We start from the raw sequence: 26,064 nt of genomic DNA, 5'->3' as shown, positions 1-26,064 counted from the left end.
ATTTACAGTCTGTGTCAAGCAGTAGACTGTTAGGAAGCAAAGCTGAGTTGACACAGGCCTGCTCTGTGCGCGTGCACACTGCGGAAGGGTAGACACATACGTAAACAAGCAAATCTGAATAAAACAGTGTGGTAAATAAGTTTGGATGAGAAGTGAGATGACATTTGTTGGGCATCTACCACATGCCAGACGCGCCCAGAGACGATTTAGGAGAACCGTCCACACAGCCCGCACTCAGGCTTCGTCTTTCATGTTGGCTGGCTCCACTGACTTGCCAATACCTGCTCTAGAACGGGATCCCGAATCATGGTCCGCACTGCCAAAGCTCACTTTCCGGAGGAAAGAAAAGAGCTGGTGAAGGAAGGCCTCACCGTGAGAACCGATGCCGGTTTCTAAACTCTGAACTTCGGGTGTAAGTAGACCGCACCATTGTTTTGTTACTAATGGACTCAGGACCTCGTGGGCTACATGGGACTCAGCAACACGGGCATTTTGTGGTTTCAAAACTGAAGATTGAACTAAAAATCAACAGAAAGGACAGTTCATGAAATTTCCAAATACACTGTGCAGCTTAACACTTTTCTTTGTTAATAAAGATGGAGTTTATGTATCTCTCCTTCCAACCAATGTAACTTAGTAACTATGATGCTCTGGGCTTGGGCTTAGACACTACAGACGAGGTCCAACAGTGACAGACTGCAACGGAACTCCTGAAGGACAGCCTTGTGACCACAGTTACTGAGCTATACACTGCCTCATATTCTGTACCAAGATTATCTCAGCCAGTACCTAAAACTACCGGGCCTGGTAGTTCTGTGAATATTATCTTCATGCTCCGAACAAAAAACCCCACAAGATTAATACACAGTAAGTCCTGGTTCAATCTCACGAATTCAGAAGTTTGCGTTACTGGACGTGTTTGTAGTTCACCGAGCACATGTTGCTGCTCTGATAGAATTACAGAGAACTGTGGAAGCTGGAAAGATCTAAAAGCGGGTGACCCAGTTAGCTCTTGGCAATGCAGGGATGCTTTTCAAAGGAGATAGCATTTCGGATTTAGCTTGAAAGAAGAAATAAGGAATATTTAATTGGTGCAGAGAGGAAGGGTATTTTAGGCACACACACACACACACACACACACACACACACACACACTTATATGGCCATGGAGTTATGGAAAGACATGCAGAGTTAAAGAAAAATGAGTCAATAACCGACAGCAGCCCGAGCAAGGCTTGCATGCTTCAACCGGAGTTTAGGCATTATTCCACAGGCTGCAAAACACTAAGAAGTGAGCAGAATGAAAGGTGTGTGTGTGTGTGTGTGTGTGTGTGTGTGTGTGTGTGTGTGTGTGCGCGCGCGCGCGCGCGCGCATATGTACGTGTGTGTGCTCACTACAATGTAGAGAACATACCAGCCTGTGTAGTTGTTATAGTCTAGGAGAGATCCAGGGAGCTGACCCGAGACTCCAGTCCTGGAGATGAGCAGCTGTTCAGGCTGGCTGTATTGTGTAGGACGCTGAGTGTGCATTAAATGGGGAAAGTTTATAGGTGCACATTGTTTATAAGCCATGTTATCCCACGAAACATTTTCATGTGTAATACTGTATGTGGCACTCGGTACATCCCTGAGAAGTCTTCTCTCGTTTATGGAGGAGAAGACCTCTGATTTTGCACAGTTATCCAAGGTTCCGCAAGAGGTTGCTAACAGAGCTGGAGTCTAAACCTTCCAGGTCTGCCAACCCACACAGCCCATATCTTTCCAAGGAGGACACACACAGGGAAACTACGGTTTATATTCACTCTAGTTTGCATTCCTTGCACTTAAAAAAGGCAGTCCAGGAGCAAGAAGCAGACGTGGTATAATAGAGGTCATATAGTAAGCAGATGCATAAAATGTAGGAGTAGTCAGGGCTTCTTGGAAAAATATGCCTTCTATTTCACCTTTGCTGGCATGGCGCCACTCTCTTTACTCAAAGGGAAGTTTCTAAAGATTCATGTCATTTGCATTTGTGGTTTTGGCAGCTTCTCTGGAAACGATGGTCTCTATAAGACAGTAAAGTAGAAATTATACCTAGTAACCCACTCGAGGAACAAGGTCATCACAACATGATTTGAGTAGGCTTATGCATGGGTGTGTGTCTCTGTGTGTGTGGTGTGTGCGTGTGCACGTGTGTGTGTGTGTGTGTGTGTGTGTGTGCCAGAGCATGGGTAATGTTTGTTTAGAGAAAACAGGCTACTCTGTTGCCCTTAGGATCTCTTCCTGAGATCATACTCATATGGCTGAGTGCCCTCCGTATGTTCCCTCAGGTTCTCCTAAGCGTCACAGTGCTTATACCCACTAATTTACACACACTGGAGAAGCAAACCCATGTGGTGCAAGCACTGTATCAGCAGTGAGTCTCGTTTTTTATATTTATAATCATTTGTATAATTATTTCTCCAATCCAATCAGTTATCAGCATTGGTATTATCAAGTGTAGACCCTGAAACCTGGTCAAGGGGATCTAGTAGCAACAATCCTATACGCCTTTAATTAAAAAGAAAAATCTTAGTGTCCTTGATTTCATAATGAAGAGGGACTGTGACCCAGCTCAGTGTTAGAGCACTTGCTTAGAATACATAAGCTCCGGGTTCAGTCCCCCAATGCAACAGAAAGCAGACCATGTTTGTTCTGCGAAGAGCACCCTTCCACCCATCAGGCCTGTTCAAACAGGCTAACACTATCCTGTGATTTCTCTTCATTTTTCTCCTCCTCTTCCTTCCAACAAATGTATTTCAATCCTGATCTTTAATTCACATGTATCCGACAAATGGTTATTAAACATGCGTTTTTGCCGCCATCCCATCATCCCATTCCACTGACCTCACTCGGCATCTTGGCCAGCTCTCCAGTCAACTGGAGGGACAGGGCCTAGCACCCTGACAGAAGCCAGGTCTGGGCAAAAGAAATGAAGCCTGAAAGAAGGTTCCTCGGCCCCCAGCCGCATGCCCCACCAGCATGTGCCAGCGTGTGCTCCACACCCGAGTGCTTAAGACGCAGTTTTCCCCTGGCCACACTCAGCTGGGTGTGATGCTGTGCTTTGTTTCCACTGGAGACAGCTTTTCTTGTAGCTGTAGTCGAGGTTCTCTTTAATTCCAAACATCAGATCTCCAGTGTCAATCTCCTGGATGCCAAGCTTTTAATAAAGAAAATCCCAATCTGGAGGCATTCCTAACACCGTCAAGACTGGGGTGTGTGCAGGCTCTGCGTGGATACCTTCTCATTAGGTTAGAGGCCAAACACAGGAGCACTGATTTCCAGGAATCTGCTCACATACGGTCTACTCCTGCCGAGCCAGAATCCATAATCCAAGCTTGCTGAAGGGCGTGACCAGGGAAATGGATCTGAACTATTCACACACAGTTCTCCCTGAGATCTTGAGTTCCTTTCTGTTTTAAAGTGAGGGTCCTTCAAGTGAGCCACCACGGCATGGTCATTACACAGAGCTGGGACAGAAGCTGTCTTTTAAAAGATAGATTAAACTCTCAGAAAACTCAGTAAATGTTTTGGCCAGTGACTCAGCCTTTCCTTTAAACTAACCTTTTTCTAGAAATAATACTGTGAGAAGAATGGATGTTCTGAAATGCATTTCAGATTTTCCTCTCCTCCTCCTACTTAAGGAGACTAATGGGGGTTGGGGATTTGGCTCAGTGGTAGAGCGCTTGCCTAGGAAGCGCAAGGCCCTGGGTTCGGTTCCCAGCTCCGAAAAAAAGAACCAAAAAAAAAAGAAAAAAAAAAAAAAAGGAGACGAATGAACAGTGAAATGGCCGGGAGGTAAGAGGCACGAGGTCAGAGAAGAAGGCAGGAAGAGCAAAGGACAGGGAAAAGTCACAATGGGCAGTTGGGTCTGAGGCAACATAGAATTCAGTGCATTCCCACTTTACAAGGCGAAAGGAGAGAAGCAGAAACAATAGTGACGTGGGCACAGGCAAGGACAGTAACTCCTAGCTCTGCGTCCTTTAACGTGCCAGGCCCAGTGCTGGCCAGGGGTTTTATTTCGAGTGTCTCTCAGCAGCTTTGCACATGTAGCGTTATCACGATTTCTCAAAAGGAAATCCGGAGCCCGGTGTGTCCTGTAACTTGCTTAGGTCTACCTGACAGGCGGTGGCGCCTGCATAGGAATCAGATCCAGTGCTCTTCCCTTTTGCCACATTACTCCTCAGGAATGCCTCAGAATCTACTGCAAAGCATATGTCTTCCTCAAACGGGACTATATGATGTTTATGCCAACTTAAGATAGTAAATAACGTCCTAATAAAACATATCACTGAGATAGAAACCTGAATGTGTATAAAAACCACCCCAGAAAGCTGTTTACCATGTACAATTCAGTGTCCATCCTTAAAGTTCAGGATTTATTAAGTCAGGGGAGGGGGTCTAAAGATCTTCCTTATAAAAAAGGGGGCATCACTGCGTAGCCTAGGCTAGCTTTAAATTCACCATACTCTTGCCTCAGCTTGCCTAGCATTGGGATTACAGACATGTGACACCAGTGGTGACATAAATCTCTACCTCAGTGATTAACATAAGTCACCTCAGTTCACAGGTTGAGGAATGGTGCAGCAGACCTTATCTCCAATTGACAGTTCTCAAAGTAGCATTCCTTACATTCTCACACACTTCATTCTAAGGTAAGGGTCAGGTCTTTGAGAAGCTCTGGAAATAAAACACTGGAGAAATAAGCCGGGCTCTAGGTAACACTGTTGCTAACAATTTAGGAAACACACAGAAGCCCTTTAAATTTTGCCCATCTTTTGTCGCTTTGTACTTAATATAAAATGAAGAGTTTCTAAAATCCCAGACCTATGATTTTATTTGACAGGATAAGGCCATTTTGGAAAAATAAGAATCCACAGAGTCTAAACATTTTGGTGGCAAGATATAAGCAGCAGGATTGAGTTTCTGTATTAACCAATGACAGCAAAATATCATGGGTCTGGAAGAAGGGAAGAGGTACCCAAAGGTGGAAGCAGCTATAAATTGAGTTATATAATCGAGGCAATCCAGTTGTTTGCTTAGCAACCAGTTCCTTCAATCTGGTAATTGTGTCTCTGCCTAGGAGCACTTCTGGTATATAGTATATTAAATCTCACAAATCAGGTTATTGTCCAATCATTCATTCTATTTTCAATGGCATCTTGAAATGCAAGGCTATTTTGAGCCAGCTTTTAGAGAACTAAAGATAGCCCTTTGCTTATATTAACATGCCCCTAGATATTTAAAAAATGGTTTAATAATTGCTGATTTAGGAATTGGATAAATGCCCACAGTGTGGCATATTGGATGGCCGGTGTCCACGGAGACGAACTTAATACGTGAACTGAGTCACACCGGAATCACGGTTACAAAAGAGAAGGAAGACTGTTGGAAGAAAAGCTGCACGGTTCTAACACAGTGAGGACAATCACGATGTGCACATTCACTCCCCTCGAACAACTCCTCTTTCTGTGGCTCAGTGACACCTCCCTAGGAGGCATGGCTGTGCTTCTTCAAATACAACAGTCTGACAGGAGAATGGTTGAAGAAGGAGATGAGGAAAAGGCTTATGACGGTGGGGAATCTGAATCATCAGAAACTAAGGGAGCCACTCACTCAGCTATGAACCACGCTGAGGTACCCCGCACTACTTACAATAAAGCTCAGGGAGACACGGATCCCACATTTAGATAGAAAGCAATATTTTCTCCATACTTTGCCGTGTGATTTAACAGATCTTATTTAAAAAGGAACTTGTTGACTCAGTTGATGCTAGTTTATCTTCAAATCTTTCAATGATGCCAACTCCCCAAAGCACTGTATGAAGTAAACTCGATGTAGTCATAATCTCACAGCATATCCAGCATACAGAGTCACTTAGGGAAGCACACTGAAGTTATTTTTCATATTTCATAGAGATAAATACACTTTTTCTAAGCACTTCCTCGCTATTTCCTTCACAGGATTTGGAGGGCTTATAAATTGACTTTGACTTCTTCAGTTTATGATTTCACGGCATCAGAGACATATAAGATGGTTTCCACTAAACAACAGAATACTGTTACAGTCTGTGTACTTAGAAGAGAAGCTCAAAAGTTAAAATAAAAGGATTGCTTTTTAGGTCGAGAGTACAATTTTTAAAATACTCTCTGCTAATCTTTAATAGCATCTGAGAATTCTATGACCTAGAAAGTCAAGAACTGAACTTTATTTTCTGACTTATAAAAAAGAATTTCAGCTCATAACTTGTAATCCATACCCAACTCAAAACATGAACTCAGATGTGAAACTGGGCCATGAATGGGGACCAGGCAAGAGAGGTGCTAACTAAGGCATCTCATGGCTTCCTGTTCTCCTCTTTCTCTGACTTGGAGCATGAAAGGGGCTGGTGAAGAGACACAGCTTTCTCCACCAAGACAAAGAGAAGATGAATAGACTTCAGGCTTCTAAAATAATGACTTTCAGAATTATTGAAATGCAACTTGGCCTGAAGTTTTTGAATTTACTAATCTAATTCCGAGTCTTTGGGCCATGTAAACAAATTTGGGAGTAATTACAATTTCAGGAAATCCTACTAATGCTACTAATGTGCATACTAACGTGTGCTTTCTCTCTCTCTCTCTCTCTCTCTCTCTCTCTCTCTCTCTCTCTCTCTCTTTCTCTCTCACACACACACACACACACACACACAGAGAGAGATTTTGGTGGAATGTATCTATTTTGTAACTGTAAGATACATTTAATTTTATTTGTTTCTATGTATTCACACAGCAATTCTTTGAAGCAATTGTAGTCATATATTTTGTTTTTCAGTTAAAGAAAATGAAGCTCTTCAAAGTTAAACAACTTATCAACTTATCAACACGGCTGATACTGGTGGAATCAGAATTTTACCCAGGCATCTTTATTCCATTTCAAACATGTTTATAGAGTATGTGGTGTGTGTGTGTGTGTGTGTGTGTGTGTGTGTGTGTGTGTGTGTGTGTGATATTTATAACTATAACTCCTTTTCTATTTTCCCAAGGTGACTCTGTAGTGGTGATCCTAGTTCCTGCTGAGTTGCCATTAGCTGTCAAGAAATGAGGTGGTCATCTCTACAAACAGCAATATAAGACGTTTAAAAGAGATTTGAACAAGGAACACTGAATTTGTGATACACTGCACTGTATTAAAGACAGTCTACTTCACTCAGCACTTCAGGTGACATGCTGTTAATGCTGTTCTCAAAAGATATGGAGCATCCAACCTGTTCTTTTCAGTGGGAATTTCCTTAGCTCTATGAAAGCAAAGCTCAGCGGTACGGGGTTGTGGTTCCTTTCTAAGACGTGTGTGCATGTGACTGTGTACCTGCAGTCCCCTCTTTACTGGTCCTCCTTTGCTTGAGGCAGGGCTTCCCGCTGTCCATCACTGTATTTGCTAAGCTAGCTGGACTGCGAGTTGTAGGGATATACAAGCTATCGCATCCCATTCCGTGTGGTCCTGGGGATCTGAACTCTGAGCCTCCTGCTTCCATGGCAAACACTTGAGCCACAGAACCATCTCCTTTCCCCCGTTATGGTTTCCATGAACAGATTCCAAGTCTTAATGTTAGGAGTTGAGGAGAATGGGAAAGCTCTGCTTAGACTTTACATGAAGTGCCCATAAGACAGAATTTGTATTCACATCACTGCCTTGATGTGCCTGCAGGAAACATCACCATCTGAACCTGGAAAGTTTGGCCTAGAATGAACTTGTTAGCAGTGAACCCTCATCTCTCCTGTTTGAGGGTCAAGGGGTTTGAGTCCCAGTGGAGATGGAAGGACTCCCAGAAACTCGTGCAAATTCAAGTATCTTAAGCCACAGCCAGCTAGAGGACACTTGTTCTCCTAAGCTCCCTACTGAGCACTGGGGGTCTTTTATTATCTGCTCCCATACATATCTCATACCTTGGCACATTAACAAGGACCAAGTTCTCTTACTTTCAATTTATTTGAAGCTTAAGGTCAAAATGGTCAAAGAAGTTGCTGGGAAACCCTGGGAAGGCTAAAAAGATTTTAATAAACCATGTGATGTCTAAAATTCCTAAAACTACAAGTGTCTTTTCAAAATCACCCCCATTAATAATCACATTCTTACTGTCTACAAGTCCATCCTATATTTCATAAAACATTTTATTATTTCCTTATTGGATAATGGTTACTCCTGAACCTATGGTCAGATTAGAAGGTTTGGCAGATGTCACTTTCAATTTAAGTGGATTTTTATGCCATTAAAAAGAATGTTTGCTCTGCCTAACAAAAGCATTGACTCTAAAAGTCACAGGCTCTGGGCCATTTCCTGTGGGATTTTTCTTCTACCACCCTTCCAATTAGTCAGTCAAAGTGATGCTTCTCTAAACACAGCCATCTATTTCTCTCTGGAGGGTTGCCTTCTATTCCAACCAAGAAAGAAGATCTTGGAAAATAAAGAAAGCTCTCTATATGCCTGCTCCCCCCCGTACAATATTTACGATTAATCACAGTGCCTCAGTGAGTGACAAGAGAAAAAAAAAACCCACTGTTTCCTTGTTCGTCTCAAATAGAAAACCATTTGTTGCAGCTTGAGTTGGCGCCAGCTTCCATTGTTTTGGCAATAATTAGTCAAATTATACCAATCACTAGTAATAATAACAGAAATTGTATAATTGTAATTTAGACCGATGACCTTGGACTTATGAAAATAGAATGTTGGGGTACTGCCTTGCATAATATATCATTACAATTCTATACAATCCGAAACTCGAAGGTTTTATATTAGTTGATTAATTTACAGTACCTTTGACATAAACTCTAAAAGTAACAAAACTACGTTAAGTTCCACAAAATGCTCAAGAAGCACTTTCTTTTAAATGTGTCCGTCCATTATTCAAATAAAACAAGGCCATCCTGCAAACAGCAACCTTAGTTATTTCGCAGATAAAGACTGATGTGGCAGGAAACATCTCGATTGTACGGAAGATGGACTCTGGTTCAAATTATTGACCGATTAAAGCAAACCAACATCGTTTCTAGTCGGAGAGACGTGGAAACGGCTCTACCCCGTCAGTGGAGTTCACTGTGAGTAACAGAATGAGCCCATGTGCATACAGAAACAAACCTCAGGCTGGACGCTTCACATCAACCGAACGATGAATAAAAGACTCTTCCAGCACAGTAGGCACATTTCCCCTTTAATAAGCAGCCAGGAAAAAGCAATATTTCAGTGTTTGCTTTCCTTCCGCTGAGGGGGAAGGTTTCATTGGGACTTATTTTACTTCCTTTTTACTCTGTCCTATTTTCTTGGCTCTCACAGTCAGCTCAGTAGCAACGCGACAATACCACTTTGCACTTGCCCAAAGCGCCTTTTCTCTAAAACTCTCAGCTGTGGTCTATGCGAGGAGAGTATAAAATAGGGGAAGCAACGCAAACATCCAAGTTCATCCTCTCATACAAATGTTTGAGAGACCTAGAATCATATTAACTCAAGGCAGGGAATGGAGGAGCTCCCGCCCCCTCCCCCTTTCCCCTTTCACTCCTCCTCCCCCACCCCCCACCGCTCTGTCCCGATAAAAACCCAAACAAATGAGCAAACAAAGTCCCTGAAAAAAATGTTTAGTAGCCATGAGGCCTCGGGTAAGACTGGCCATTATCTTGAGCTCTGTCCCACATATAAAACAGAGCGTGCCTTCATGAAGATGTGAAAAGTAACCAGCTGGACTCTCCTAAAGCAAAACTGGGGGGGAGGGGGACGGGGCGGGAGTGGGGGGAGGGTCCAGACTTTTATAAATTTCTAAAAATAAGTCTGAAGTGGGTACCTAGAAACTATTCATGTTTCTGGAATAGGGGATGCTTTCACTTTTATCATCTTTATTTTTATTAAAAAATGAAAAGGCATTATTAAAAATGAAAAGGCTCACTTATTTAGGGAAGACACATCACAAAATTAAAACGTTACAGACAATAATACTTAACAAAAAATTGCTGATGCTCTCTCTATTGGCAGACATTCTTTGCTAATGAAAGAGCATTCTTTAAAAATGCCTAAGCTCTGTGTTGTAGGTTTAGGACTATTGTGAGACACAGCATTAGAAACTCTCAGGACCCCAGTACCTGAATTCTAGAGACCTCCTTTCTCTCTATTCTTGATTATGGCCTTTAAACATAGAGTAGTTTCCCCTTCATATTCTGCTAAAGATGCAAATGATTTTTTTCAGAGTTTATCAGCTAATTAGAGGAGCTGTTTTGTGTGGGCTGGAAATTTCTCATCTCTCAGCCCAGATTTTGAATCTAGTGAACTTGAAATAAAATACACGTAATAACTGTCTACTCCTACTGCAAACGAAACATAGAAAAGAGAGAGGCAAATATGCTAAAGTGTGTGTGTGTGAGTGTGTGTATGTGTGTGTGTGTGTGAGTGTGTGTTTGTGTGTGTGTGTGTGTGTGTGTGTGTGTGTCCCTATGAGGGTCAGAAGAGTTTATTAAATATCCTAGAACTAGAGTTTCAGGTAGTTGTGAGTTGCCCAATACAGGAGGTGTTTATAAGCTTAGGAAGAACATCAAGTGCTCTTAACCACTCAGCCATCTTCCCAGCCTCACGAGCTTTTATTATAAACATCTATTTCTTCTAGATTTAAGAAAATGAATTTTCAAAAATATTCTGTATATATAGAATACTGTATTATTTTCTTTAACTACACAAACAAATCAAATACAACACATATAAGAAGATAGCATAGCATGGCAAAGATTTACCCTAGGAATACAAGGCTGAATACTGGGAAATCCACTGATACACATGATCATCTCAATACTTACTCACAATGTTTTCAGTAATGAATAAATGAATAAATAAATACAAAGTCTCCAGGCAATAAAGAGCACCTACACGAGACCTTCAGCTAGCCTCGTATTAAATGCTAAAAGAACAGACTTTTTTCTCCTTCTAAGCAAGACTGTGATGAGGATGTTTGCTCTTAACAGTCCACTTCGCATTCTACTGCAGGTCTTAGCAAATACAACAGTAGACAAGAGAAATGCAGATGAGTAGAAAATAAGTAAAATGTTCTCTGATCAAAGATAAAAGGATGTATCAACAACATTAGTTTTTAGGGTAATGCTAGTTAAAACTAGACTTTCATACAGCTACATACTCGTAACAGTAGTCTAAAGCACAGATAAGGTACCAGTTGGTGTGTGGGGCAACAGAAGCCTGTTGGTGGCGGTAGAAAGAAATATTGCTGGACTCATTCTAAACCCTACAACAGAGAAGTAGATGAGTGGTTACAGCGACCTGGGACTAAGACCTTGGGGAGGGGTTGAAGATAAAGCCATGTTGATTTTGACAACAACGTAACTATGTAAGTGCCAAAGAGTAACAACCCCAAAGTATGAAGGCTCTCTAGGTCCCTGCTACACATTTAAAGAATGAGTTGGCACACACGGATGAAAACAGGGAAAACTGGAACGCTGTATACCAACATACGAACACCAATCATCCCCTTAATGCATATTTCGGAAGATTAAATTTGCTTCCCGGTCTCGTTCTGAGATTTAAAAACAGACCTTGATCGGTCTGTGTGGTGGTTTGAAGATCCCTGGCACTGTTTGGAGGTGTGGATTTGCTGGAGGAAGTTTGCCGCTGTGAGGGTGGGCTTTGAGATCTCCTCCTAGCTGCTTGCAGAACAGTCTTCTCCTATCTAAGGCAGCCTGCATTACTTTTGTTTCTTAGAGGAAAAGAAAGTCACGTTTCTATCTGTTCATGTGAGAGCTCCTAGATCTGGTCAAGAGTACAAGTGCTTCTCGGAGGCGTCTAGATTCCAGTCTTGTTCCACTTGCCCCGCCCCCCTTGTCCTCCGCAAAGAGTTTTGGCATGGCAGTCCCTCATTTAAAGAAGCTGGGTTGATTGATTAAGGCCCACCCTGTTGTTTCTCTAGTCTAGATCTGACATAATAAGCTTGGGCCAAAACAGACTGAGCTGTTATTACAAGCCAGGCACTGCTAGGAGCTCGTAGAGTTTCTTACGCAATCCTAGCACTTTTCGATGATGTACTTTTTCAGCCCTCAATTTAGAGATGATCATGGTCAAATCCAACATCCAAATTCATAACCATCTTTGTGAAGTGGAGGTACTGGGGAACGTGGCGTCTGAAAGAAAGCTATCTTCCAAAGTTCCAAAGCCTGGCTTGCGGCTTGTTCGCCATGCAAGATTGGAAACATTGCTTAACCTCCCTGAGCCTGTTCTTACGTCCTTGCCTGCCACAGGGATTTTCAGTTCACACAGAGGACTGTCTAACTGCCCAGTAACAGCACCAGGCTCTTCTGGCTTCTAGTTCATTGCTCTCTGATTCCCTCACCCAAGTATATCTCCCCTTCTCTTTTCCTCTTCTCCTTCTCTAGCCAACAAGACTCAGCCTAAGACTCTGGATCTAAAACAGTGTTGCTTTAAATATCCCTGGGTAGTTAGATGATCATTAATAATTCTACGAACATTAATTTTACCATCAATTAAGACGTATGATTATTTATATTTTAATTATCATTTGTTTTACTGGGTTTAGTTGTTTGTTTCTTGAGACATAGTCTAACTTTGTAGCTCTGGCTAGTCTCATATTGTGGCAATCTTCCTGCCCCAGCCTCCCAAGTAGTAGGAATATAGGCACCAACCATCATACCATCTGATTATTTTTAAATGTAAGTGAATAGGATGAAACAAAGTTTAAAATGATGTTTTTCATTTGCACTAGCCACATTTCAGGGTTTGATGGCACCAATATAGGCTGTGTCCTTCACCCTATATGTCCTATGGAAGAAGCTCTTCTAATACGTAAATCCAATATGGAAATCCAATAGTATCCAACAGTGACAGCATAGGAGAAACTCAGATTGAGTACTGTGTTTTGCCTTGACCAGTCATCATTTGATGAGGAAAATAACGTGAGCCTAAGCTATGAAATACTAACTGATTAAATTATATATGCAATTGTAACTTTAGTTGCAAAAGATCAAATTTCTAAAGAGACAGACCATTTCCTCCTTTCAAAAAAAGAGAAACAAAGTAATTATTCTGCCAACCATGTCCTCTATGACACATGCAATTACACAGGATCTTAGATGTGGGAATGCTTATGTGAAATACTCTCCTGTGAAACCGTCCCTAAAACAATGCTGCTAATAAGACATCAACGTGCCTGGCAAATATTGCCTCAGCGACCTGCAGTATCAAAACAGAGGTAAAATGAATGTGTTTACCTAATTGTAAAGATGACTAAGGTCAAGTGGTTTAGCCAGGGTCACCTGTCAGCATTACTAGTGGATCCAAGTGTCATTGGACACCTGAGCTCCTACATTAGCCCCTCTTCATGGAATACTGAAGCTCAAAATTCCTCCTATACGATTAGGACATTTTATACCCACTAATGATACCACTTATTCTGAGTGCCTACAATTGGAAAGCTCTCTGCGAGAGTGGAAGCTGAGGCCAATGAACCCCCCCCCCCAACTCTGTCACATAAACAGCTCTGTGGCACTTGAGTAGATGCAGACAGGAAAGGACTCACACACAATAAAACCAGACCAAGCTTCTACCGTTCCACTAACTCTGCTGCAGGCAAGCATATTGTTAAGAAATGACATAAAATTGGTAAATCTGCATTACTACCACCATATGCTAAGAGGTTTTTCCAAAAGATAATACACACAAAAATCCATATTTCAGACAGGAGGGAACTGGGGAAGTGGCTTCGGGGATATGATGGCTGAGATGCTCATACAAGATAAATTGCTTTTTGATAATTAGATTTGAGGCAATTTTTTCCTCTTCTGACTCCATTGTTTAGTATAATTCAGAAAAGACTTAAAATTCCAAGGAGATAAATGTCTTCTCGACAGGCTCAATCTCTTTACAATTATATCCAAGATAACTCAACAAGAAATTTTGTGAAATTTATTTGATGGGCTTATTTGCCAAATATTTTCAAAATTCAAGTGGTTCATCTTTTTCAACCAAGCTATAATAAAGACTCAAAGAAGAAAGTTAATCCAGAGTACATCATCACTAACATTCTATAAGAAAGCAAGGAAGGATAGATATGCATTTCAACAAATGAAATTAGCAAAACAAACCTGATTTTGTGTTTTAAGTGTTCCCAGATAGATCCAGGAATCATAGTATAAATAATCAGTCCCAATTATTAAAACAGAAATTTAACAAGGCACAAGATTGAAGTACATGCATAACCTCACTCTCCTTCATTAACAATTATTAAAAATGCTGTCCTCTGGCCTTGTGCTTCAGATTCGTGATGATTTCTTAACCAACAGCATTTCCTTATTGCAACAAATCTGCTTGGCTTTGCATGTTTGTGCTGACATTTTGATAAACTGGTACTCCAGGTCAATTGAGAACCAGCATGAGAGTAATCTGCAGCCTACAAGCATTGTTTTTATGGGAGAATAGAGGAATAACACCGATCTTTTGTAGATCAGAAAATCAACAGTACCAACAAAAATTTATGGCAGCCTCTTTGCTTGGTCCATGTAGAAGCTTATCCCATCTGCAGCCCCAAGATCTGTTCATTACAGATCTGTGGATGGCTAATATCCTCTTACAAGCGAGTACTTATCATGGATGTCTTTTTGGGTCTTGGTTACCTCACTCAGGATGGTATTTTCAAGTCCCATCCATTTGCCTGCAAAATTCATGATGTCTTTGTTTTTAATGGGATACCCATGCAACACCCCACAAAAAAATCTAAACTCCCCAAAAAGCTAAACAAAAAGGAAGTCCCAAGTGAGTATGCTTGAGTCTCACTTAGAGGGGGAATTAAATAGTCACAGGAGGCAGATGGAGGGAGGGATCTGGGTGGGAGAGGGCATGGGGATGGGAGTAGGGTGTATAGTTTAGGATTAGGAGTGGGAAGAGTTAAGGAAGATGACCAGATGACCATGAGAGTGAATGGAAATCTGCAACTGGTGGGCATTGTGGGGCATTTTGAGGTAGAGACTTGGGATAGGGAAGACATCCAAGAATCAATGGGGGTGATTGGAACCATGACTCACAGCATTGGAGATATGGAACCTGAAGAGACCATTTTCTGTAGCCAGGCAGGAATCCCAGTGGAGTGATAGGGACACTAACCCACTCACAAAACTTTGGACCCAAAATTTATCCAGTCTACAAGAAACGCAGGGACAGGGGATAGAGCAGAGACTGGGGGAACAGCCAACCGAACCCAACTTGAGACCCAAACCATAGGCAAGCACCAATTCCTGACACTATTAATACTCTGTTCTGCTTGCAGACAGGAGTCTAGCATGGCTGTCCTCTGAGAAGCTCCATGCAGCAGCTGACTCAGACGGCTATGGACACCCATAGCCAAAGAGTGGATGGAACTTGGGGACTCACTCTTAAGGAAGAGTTGAGGGGAGGGGGGAGGTAAGAACTCCACAGGAAGTCAATTACCCTGGACCCTTGGGGCTCTCAGAGACTGAACAGCAACCAAAGACCTAGCCTCCATTGCACACATAGGTAGCAGATGTGCAGCTTGGTTTTCATGTGGGCTCTGAGCAACTGGGGGTGGGGGTGTTCCCAAAAGCCGTTGCCTGTCTGTGGGATATGTTCTTGCTGCCTTGTCTGGCCTCAGCAAGAGGTTGATGCATCTAGTCTCACAGAGGCTTGAAGTGTCAGGGTAGGAAGGGGGAGGCACCTGATCAGAGGAGAAGGGGAGGGGGGGGAGAAGGATTGTGGGAAGGAGTGACTGAGAGGAGGGGCAGTGAGCAGGATGTAAAGTGAATTTTTAAATAAATTAAAAATAAATAAGTGGATATTTTCAAATTTTCATAAAGGTACATAATAAAGATAACGAATATGCAAAGAAAGAGAATATTTGGATGAAAGTGGAGGATAAAGATTCTGAAGGACAGAGTATGACAAACAGACACAGGAAGAAGAAGAGACAGTGTGGAGCAATGGGCAAAGACCACAGAGAGATGACTCGGAGAGGGGAGCAGAGAAAGGAGCAAAATGCTCTAACATAGAGCTAGTCTATGGTGGGATTTGACTGGAATGATCTATCAGCAAGTTCAAGCAACAGTAAAATGCAGACAATACTCCATGAACCCTGACTTGGTCGTCGTCGTCCCAGTTGTCCCTGTGTTTGTTTGTTTTTTTTTTTTTTTTTACCCCACACCACACTGTGAATCCTGCTCAAGGGCTTTCTGCTGAGAAACATCCAACCTTGGAGTTTTCACTCACACCATTTCTGTGATGCTCCTCTCAGAAAGTATGTAACCTCCAAAGTATTCAGATCGTGAAGTGACTTTTTTATCCGAAACTCATCTGTTGATATCATCACACAACACAGCTGCCCACATTAGTCTGGGAGCTTAGTCTCTCATCGGTTGCTACAAGGACAACCTCTCCCATCGTGAAGCAGGAAGTGGAGATATTATAAGACGACTGAGTCTGGGGAACTGGCAGTGGGAATCAAGGGTCTCTATTGGTGTGGCTTGGTATTCCATTAGAGTCTATGGAGTATTCCAGTCATCTTTGTTTTAATGTGCTAGCCAAAACATGCCTTTGCCAGCAGTTTTCAATGCACGAGTCAGAATCCTCTGGAAAGGAATGTGCTGAACACACAGTGGGGGACCCTCCCCAGAGTTTCCAACTTAGTATGTCTAGGGACCCACGGTGAAAATCATTCATCTAAGTAGTGCCAGGTATTTAAGACAGAAAAATTGCAGGTAGGGGTGTGTGTGTGTGTGTGTGTGTGTGTGTGTGTGTGTGTGTGTGTGTGTGTCTGTGTGTGTGTGTGTGTGTGTGTGTGTGTGTATTTTAGATTACTAGATACAAAGAAGGTTAGCCCAGTCCTTTCAAAACGTGCAGATTCAAAGTGACAGGAGGCCTGGGATGGGTTCTTTAACTCTCCATTTCTAACAAAGTCTCAGGTCAAATTGCTGACCCTAGAAGCACACTGACTTTCGGGGTCCTAATAGAACTAGGGGAGTGTTTCTACATGTATTTCTTGAGAACTATCAATATTGAAATCACTAGTAGGGAAGGGCTAGTTGGGAGGGTGATGGGATTGTGACAAATGCATATTCTTGGTCTACCCCTACACATACTGTGTCACAAGCTTTAGAAGTGAGGCATATGGCCCGCATGTCAAACAAGAGCTCTGAATTCTCACATAGGTTGGGAATACTGGCCTGGCAGCTGAGGGCGACAGTAAGAATTTAGAGACTGGCACTTGCAGGCACTGACTGTAGATTATGATGTCTTCATTTTACTGTTTATCTTTTGTTAGCTGTTGATGGCATGATCAGAAAAGGAAAAGAGGATCTTAAAATAGGAGGTAAAACTTTCTGTGATCTATGTTGCTCCACATTAGCAAAAAACTCCATAGACAGAAAAAAAAAAGAAAAAAGAAAACTGGAAACTAGGCCATCTGTTATATTTTTTCACAAATTTAAATTATTTGCCTGTTTCCTATTCTGCTTTACAGGCAACCACAAATTGTTGTCTAGGGTTCTTTTGTTAGTAGTAAGTGAAAATGGTTTTATTTTTGTGATGATTACTTAATATGTTGCTAAATCCAGAAGATAGAAGTGATCTGCCAGCAAATGCCATATTGAAGTTTCCTAAACACTACAGAAAATAGAAATTATTTACAGTTAGCATCAACATTGCCAAACAAGTCATGCCATTAAAGATGGATTTGCATATGTTACATTAGGAGGCATGCAAATGTATGTACAAAACGAGGCATCATTAATCACTTCTCCCAATGAATACCCCACTGCCCAGTTTTGCCATCCATTCCCCATCCCTTTCTTCGGGGCACAGATGTATATTTACAACCCCCTAGGATCTCAGCATATGTTCAGTAGCTCTCTCTTCACCCCAAATTTTTGTCTAACACCTACGCTTGAAGGACTGAAACGCTTGGAAATGATCCCATGTTCTCATCCAAAGACCAAGAAAAGAAGTTTGAACAGCACTGAACATAAATAGTTGTTTCTAACCCTTGTGCTTATTGTCAGGACCACCTTGAAAGCTTTCTGAAAGATCAGACCCCAGCCACCTCAACATTCAGATTCAATGAGTCATGAGTGGAGGGGAAATGGAACTTTCTAAAACAGCCTACATTAATCACACGATCGCCCTGACCTCAGCACTACCTGACGGGCTTTGAGCAGAGTCTTGGAAGCATAGTAATACTGCGTCTCCTATTTAGTTAATGTCTGACATGGCAGACTTTTACTAAGTACATCACATGTCATTGTATGTACCCACTCTGTAGTGTAGCCATGCAGCATTTGGCTTTATCACTGAGTAGGATGAGGGTCATTCAAGAAGTTAGGCAAGGCATTTAAGTTGTTTGAGGATGAGGGCTTTGGACTAGATGCTGGGTCACAATCAACTTCCTTTATGTTTTAACGTTCACAAGTGGAACTGAACTGAACTGAACCGAGACAAAGGGTTTAGTTCTAAAGACAAAATGCACTGGAACACTTCTTTCTCCACCTTAATACTTTGGATCTAAACTACCACTGTACCTATGGCCCCTCATTTCTCATAGGGCAAACCTCCTTTACAGCCAGCTCTACTCTCTCTCTCTCATGTTTCCTGCCCAGCCTTTAAAGCAAATCCCCAAGTTACTCAGTGTTCTTAGTGTTTGGCCTTAATAGATATGCAGTGGACATCCTTCCTTTCTTGCACAGAAACAATTTGCTCTTTTCAGAGAGTGTTTTATTCATATCAATGTGTCAAGACTTGGGAGGCTTGACTGAGACAACATGGTAGCTGTAGGTGTGGCATATTCTGAAAAGGAATATGAACCGCCTCATTTTGGGGGAGATTCTAGAGTGAGTGTGTGTGTGTGTGTGTGTGTGTGTGTGTGTGTGTGTGTGTGTGTGGTATGTGTGTGTGTGGGTGTGTATGTGGTGTGTGTGTGTGTGTGTTGTGTGGTGTGTGTGTGTGTGTGTGATTATTCTTTCATATCTGGCTATCCAATCTTCTATTACCCACCCATTGATTTTCAAGTAAGCCAAGGCATAGATTCCAAATTTAAATCAGCTGTTAATGTTTTGTCACAGCAATATCAACTGTTTTATAGTAAATATGTTAAGTCTTTCACAGTCCAGTTCATTTCTAGCTCTGCCTCTGAAATATTGGCCAAAAACTATTTCCTCCCCAAAGAAGTAGGTAAGAAAGTGGCAGAGGAATGACAGCTGTGGAGAATGAATGGGAGGACAGGAATGTTAAATTGGATTAGAGCAGACTACTGGCATAATAACAGAGACAAAGCTTACATTGTGCTTTGGTTCAAAGATAATGATGAAGGCCAAGCTCTTCAACTGGACTCATGCCCAGCACTGCCTTTGTACCAGGCTCAGAGAAGCAGTCAAACAGCATGTAACCAATGTGACCTGTAAACAAGGGTCACAGCAAGGCCACCAGAGTCAACCACATCATAGTAGAGTGGCAGTAAGGGAAAAATATGGTAGACTTCTAAAGGGAGTTTCTATGTCCAAGGACGTAAGAGAACAGTTTGCATAAAGGGGAGTTTTTGCTAGGTCTGAATCCTCTTTTCATAAGGCAGTTGTTGCTTGGCAACATAGGGCAGTTTTCACTGGCATCCTAAGGTCTTCTTAAGCATCATCTATACTCTGAGACCTTCCTTCATTAACTATTACACCGTGGCTCACTAAGATTTTATCTGTCACATATGCTGAACTAAAAGCTCTCACTGTGTGTTCCAATGGCCTCCTCATGTTATGGCTGGAGGAACTCCATGAGTTGGATAAATTGATGAGAGGGGGAAATTAGCTATTTATATCTATCACAGGTAGTTCTCTTTATGACATGCATTTTTGAATGGGAAGTATTTGTTTTGGTTATCTTGATGATAAAGTAGGCTGCCTCAGACTGAAGGTGTATTTTTTCTTTTCTTTCCATCTTGGGAGTGGGGAGGATGTTTTTGTCAGCTTGGCAGTAATGAGGCAGAAAAGGATCTAGAACAGGATGCCCAGGTAGTCCAGATCTCCTCGAAAAGGGAAAGCATCAGACCTTCCTGCTTCCCAGTTACTGCTAAAGAGCAGTTCTGGACCTGACTGAATTGTATCAGGACAGATGGATGCTTCCTCTGTCAATGCCCATGCCCTTCCTTGTGACTTTGCATGTATATGAAAAGAATCTTGGGTAGCAAATGCTCCTGGTCCAGAGGAGAATTACAGCTTCAAAATTTTCTTCCTTCTTCTTAAGGAGGGCCTAGGAATCTTGAATCGATAATTTCAAACACAAAATGGATGATGGACCATGATTTCTAATGTGTTTTTTTAATCTCACTATGCACACAACTTGCCATTTTCTTTTTGCAATCACCTGCCATTAGTTTTCCTATTTAGAACAGAAGTCTTCTGATCGTCTATTTGAATATTGTACAATTACTCCACATTTGGTGAAACCTAGGTTATTAAAAATAGTTGGGCACAGATTACAGAGAAGCAAGACGCTGATTTGAGACCTGAGTCAGAGGACTAGGGGAGAGTCAGAGAAACATTTCAACATGTTCCCAGAGAAGTCTCTAACATGTAAGTCACCTTCCCTGTGTCTCAGATATTTAAGGTACATGGCCTATGACTCTGCCTTATTAAAGAAGAGGACATAGGACAAATAAAAAAATGTACAAGTAGTCAAAAAGTATGTGAAAATGTTATCACCATCATGTCACCCTGGAAAAGGCAACCAAATAGAGAGAGCTATTACCCCACTCAGTAAGAATAGATTGCAAGTGTTGGCAAAGATACAAAACACATGCACACTGTTAATGAAAATGTAAATTGGTATATCCAGCTATGAAAAACAGTATGGAGGTGACTTAAAAACTAAAAATAGAACTACCACATGGAAACCATTCACTACTGTGTAAATATCTCAAAGAAACAAAACCATTATATCAGAAAAATAACTTAATTCAGCACTATTTGCAATAACCAATATGTAGTAAACCAAGGTACTCATTGAAAGATAAAAAAATTAAGAAGTATAATAGATGATAGATAGATAGATGATAGATAGATAGATAGATAGATAGATAGATAGATAGATAGATAGATAGATAGATGCATTGGATACTATTCAACCAGAGAAGTATGAAATTGTGTTATTTGTAGCAACAAGAATGGAATGATGCTGCTGAATAAACTAATCCAGGTACAGAAATAAAATACTAAATGCTATTATCTGTGGGATCTAAAAATATCAATCTCACAGAAGAGAGCATAACTATGGCCAGAGGGAATAAGAAAAGTAGAGATGTGGGGTATTGAAATAGGATACCTAGTAGATATCAAAGTACAGTTAGATATCAGGAAGTTGTTCTGGTCTTCCACACATATTACTGTAACTATAATCAACAACAATTAATAGTATATTTCAAAATAACTAGAAACGAGTGATGATTCAGATTCTGGGGACTTTTGGGAGGATATAAAGATGTTAGGATTCTGAGAGGCAGAGCAGGTTGTTGGTTGATTGGTTTTGGTCATGGTTTGCTAAGTAGTCGTGAGCAAAGAAACAACAACAAGAAGAAATTAGATGTCCTGATGGTGAAGATCAAACTTGGCCCAAGGAACTAGAAACCCCTAATCAACAGGAAGTAGTCTAATGAAAACGTTTCCTCCTTCCTTACTCCAGACTTTATTCAGGGAACTCTTTTCCTTCCCATCTATCTCTTTTATCTGTCCTATCTATTATGGGGTTGAAAGAGTAGAAGAAAAAGGGTAGAGAAGGGTAGAGGAAAGAAGGACCCACAAAATAGCCAAAAAACAACAATAATTGCAAATAGACATCTTTTTCTACCAAGTGAAATCTCCAGAGCTGGAATTGGCAACATCTTATGAAGTTGCCAGCTAAAGGGGTCCCATGGAAACATCCAAACATTTCATATTACTGCCAAGGCTACTAGTTGCTTTCCACAAGCCCTACTGTTGAAGACAATATCTACAGATCATATTCTCATTGAACATGGAGAAGTTAAGCTGGTGTCTAATTAAAGCCATCACCCCTAACACTTCCAGTGTTGATGGTACTGGAAGGTACTCTGCACAATACCAAAGGAGAAAGGTATCCACTGACCCAACCATACACCTGATAATCTATACTGTTGATCAGCCCGCATGATAATCTAGGGTAATAGTAGTACAAATGTTGTGAGAGTAACCAATCATTATCTGACTGGATTCAAGACCCACTCCATGATATGGAACCCATGCCTGACACTGTTTGGGTGCCTAAGAATCTGTAATTACATAGGCCCAAAGGAAAACCAAATACATAGCAATAACACGATTTCTAACAACGTTCTGCTATACCCATAGGTTAGTGTTTCACTCAGTCATTGTCAGAGAAGCTTCCTCTTGCAGTAGATGGAAACCAATACAGAGCTGGATGATGTGTGGAGAGAGAGAGAGAGAGAGAGAGAGAGAGAGAGAGAGAGAGAGAGAGAGAGAGAGAGAGACAGAGAGAGACAGAGAGAGACAGAGAGAGACAGAGAGAGACAGAGAGACAGAGAGAGAGAGATTGGAACACACAGTCCTAAATGGGATGTCTTCATCAAACTCATCCCCTCAGGGCTCAGGCAACTATGTGGACAGAGAGGCAAAAGCTTATAGGAGCCAGAGAGGATGAGTTACCAAGAAAACATTAACTGACACACGTATGAACTCATAGAGACTGGCAGCATGCACTGGGCCTCCATGGGTCCAGGACAAATGGGATCCCAGCATTGAGAGCGGGAGGTGAATGTGATCTCTCATCCCTAGCCAAGAAGCTATCCTCAACTAAAAACCATTTGCAAAGGAAATTTAATTTTCTTCGTTGGAGTATCACTGGAGATATAAGCCGTGTGTAAAGGTAGGTCCCATGCTCAATAGAAGATGAACAACAAAATATGGGCTCAGTGGTATTTCTGTGGATTCTCAGTTTGTTTTTTATCTCTCTGGTCTTCTGCTTATATATTATCATTCCCAATTTTGTGCTTTTATGTTTTGTTTTGGGTTTTGTTAGTATTGGTTTTGTGTATTTGTTTGTGTGTGTTTCCTGTGCTTTCCTTATTCTTTTTAAAATTATTTATTGGTCTGTTCATTTTCTAAAGAGAGAGAAAGGTGGCATGGTATTGGATGAGTGGAGAGGTGAGGAGGTTCTGATAGGAGATGGGGGAGGGGAAACTGTGCAGAATATATTGCATGATAAGTTATTTTCAATAAAAAATTACAAATGTTTGAGGAAAAAGTGCTCAGAACTCCAATTTGGTATATGTGCATGTGTGTGATAATACCATATGTGTGTGATATATGAATGGGGTGTGTGTATATATATATGCAAAAAATATATAAAATGAAGTAGGAAGATAAGTACCAAGATTATTATGGCAGTGTCAAATTGCTATAAAGAAATTTTAAGTAATGACAATTGAAAATATTTTTTAAAATTATATGTAAATTGTCAATAAGTTAATGCTTCCCTTCATTCCAAATTCATGCAAATAAGCTTAATGTCAATCAGTGGAAATGAACGAAAAAATAATGTGTGTGTGTGTGTGTGTATGTGTGTGAGTGTGTATGTGTGTGTGTATGTGAGTGTGTGTGTGAGTGTGAGTGTGTGTGTGTGAGTGTGTGTGAGTGTGTGTGTGTGTGTGTGTGTGTGAGTGTGAGTGTGGTCTTCATCTGTGGAGATTTACAAATTATGACTCTCCTATGTTTATTTTGACCAAGAAGTTTTATTGTCACACTGAATCTAGACTGAGTTTAAAAGGGGTTAACAGACTCGGAAAGACAAACATGCTATGTACTCGTTTATAAGTGGATATTGGCTGTAAAGTAAAAGATAATCATGCTATCGTCCAGAGACCCAGAGATGCTAAGCAACCAAGAAAGCTTGGAGGGGAGGGGATGCAAAAATCTCCTGGGGACAGGGAATAGAATAGATTTTGACTGGGGATGTGGAGTTGGGAACAGGAAGGATCAGATGGAGAAGGGGAACACTTGGAGATAGGACTGGAATTAGGGGTTTGGGGTATTCCAGGAGTGAGGTGGAAAGCTAGTGCAATGGAAACTCCTGGAATCGAAGCGAGTAACCCTAGCAGAGACTCCTAATAACGAAGGACATGAGATCATCCTCTGTAACCAAGCAAGGCCTCAAGTGGAGGGACTGGGACACTAACCCAGCCACAACTCCTTCAACATAGAGTCTCTCCTGCCTGCAGAGTGTTCTTGGACCGGAGCCTAACATAATTGTCATCAGAGAGAACAGGGAAACTTCATCCAGCAATGGATGGGGGCAGAGGGGGCACAGCCAAACATAATTGGGCAGAACTCGGGGAGTCCTGCTGAGTGAGGAGGGGTTTACTGGGTTGCCTTGTCCAGCTTTGATGTGATGGTGTACGTGGCCTTATTGTAGCTTGTTGTGCTATGTTTATTCTTCAGAGGCCTGCTCTTTTCTGAGGAAGCAGGGGAGATGTGGATTTGGGGAAAAGGGGAGTGAAGGAGGCTGGGGGAGGAGAGGGAAACTGCAGTCAGGATGTAATATGGGAGAATGATATTTTAAAAATAAATTTAAAAAAGAAAGGCAAAGCATTTCAGAAATCATTATCTACGTATAATAGTGCAGACCTTCAAAGGATACTTTTGCTTTCTAGCATTCAACAATGCTGACCATTTTAATATTATATATGCAGAAAGTATAATCTTCCTTTTCCACTTTATTATTTCTGAGAGTGATAGCATAGACCACAGGATCATCAAAGTTGGAACTTAGAATTTTTTTTCTTCAAAGAACTTCAAGATAAAATTATGCTTTTCTAAAATCAGCTTATCACTGACTGGTCTCTCCTTAGAGTATTAAAGTTGCAAGAACCTTCACAGACATCATCTACTACTTACAGAGGGGAAATTTAATTATTATGGTAAAGAGACAGTAACAGTGTAAGTCAATCCAGGATTGCTGAGAGGCAAGGTTGACAAGGCACTGCACGGTGCTTTGCAATAGTACAGCATCTGAGTCACTCCACTTCTGATTCTCCACTTGGTGTGGGTGAAACCTTTGGCAGCTACCTGTCTCATTAGGACCAGAAAGTCTTTTCTTTGGACTATTTAGTACAGTGAGTCTCAAGATGCTAATTTGGAGAGAATTCAACCTTCAAGATTGTAGAAGAGAGAATAGAATGGAGTGGTAGAGACTACATTGGTTCTCAGCACTAGTTTTTACATGGACTTGTGATAAGGCATGTTAAGGAGCCCTGGGATACTGGTCAACCCAGTTCTATCCATGTGATATCAAAGACATCATAAAGATGGGAGAGGGGAAGGTACGGCTTAATATGTTTTCCAGGCTGGTCTCCAACTTCTAGGGTCAAGTGAGCTTCATTGTCTCCTCCTCCCCAGTGCTGGAATGATAGGTGCCTGCCACTTCATGCAGCTCAAAAACATCTGAAAGCAGAGTTTAGTGCAGGGAGAATTCAGCTCCAGCATTTTTACCTGTGTGATTCAATAATTTTCCTCCCCAGTCTCATTGTTTATGGGATGGACTTGATAATAATCCTGGCTCACTAGTTGCCGGGGCTCTTTTCCTTCTTCCTACTTTGCCCAAGTTAAGATAAGGAAAAATTTTCTCTTCATGGATGTTCTTTCCAGTGTCAAGAACAACCTGACACTCATATCACAACCCAGCAAATCTTTAATATATAAGTGAATAAAAGAACACCTGAGAAATTCTTAACATAAAGCCTAACAAAGATTAAAAATAATAGGCGCACAATAAATATTAGTATAAAGAACAATCTAGTTCTGTGAGATATTTCTCAAATGAAGGGTTGTATGCAATAGCCATTTCAAAGACTGATACATTCTTTGGGGAGTGGATTTGTATAACTGTTTTCTATCTCCATCTGCTTTTCTAATGTGAGCAACACATTCTTCCCTGTTGTCCCTACTAATATTCTGTATAACCTATTGTACTATTGAATATACCTTGGGAGATAATAGATCACTT

Source organism: Rattus norvegicus, chromosome 6 (assembly GCF_021556685.1).
Source record: "Rattus norvegicus strain SHRSP/BbbUtx chromosome 6, alternate assembly SHRSP_T2T, whole genome shotgun sequence".
Lineage (NCBI taxonomy): Eukaryota > Metazoa > Chordata > Mammalia > Rodentia > Muridae > Rattus > Rattus norvegicus.
The sequence above is the reverse complement of the archived record's forward strand: the minus strand, read 5'-3'. Positions refer to the sequence as shown.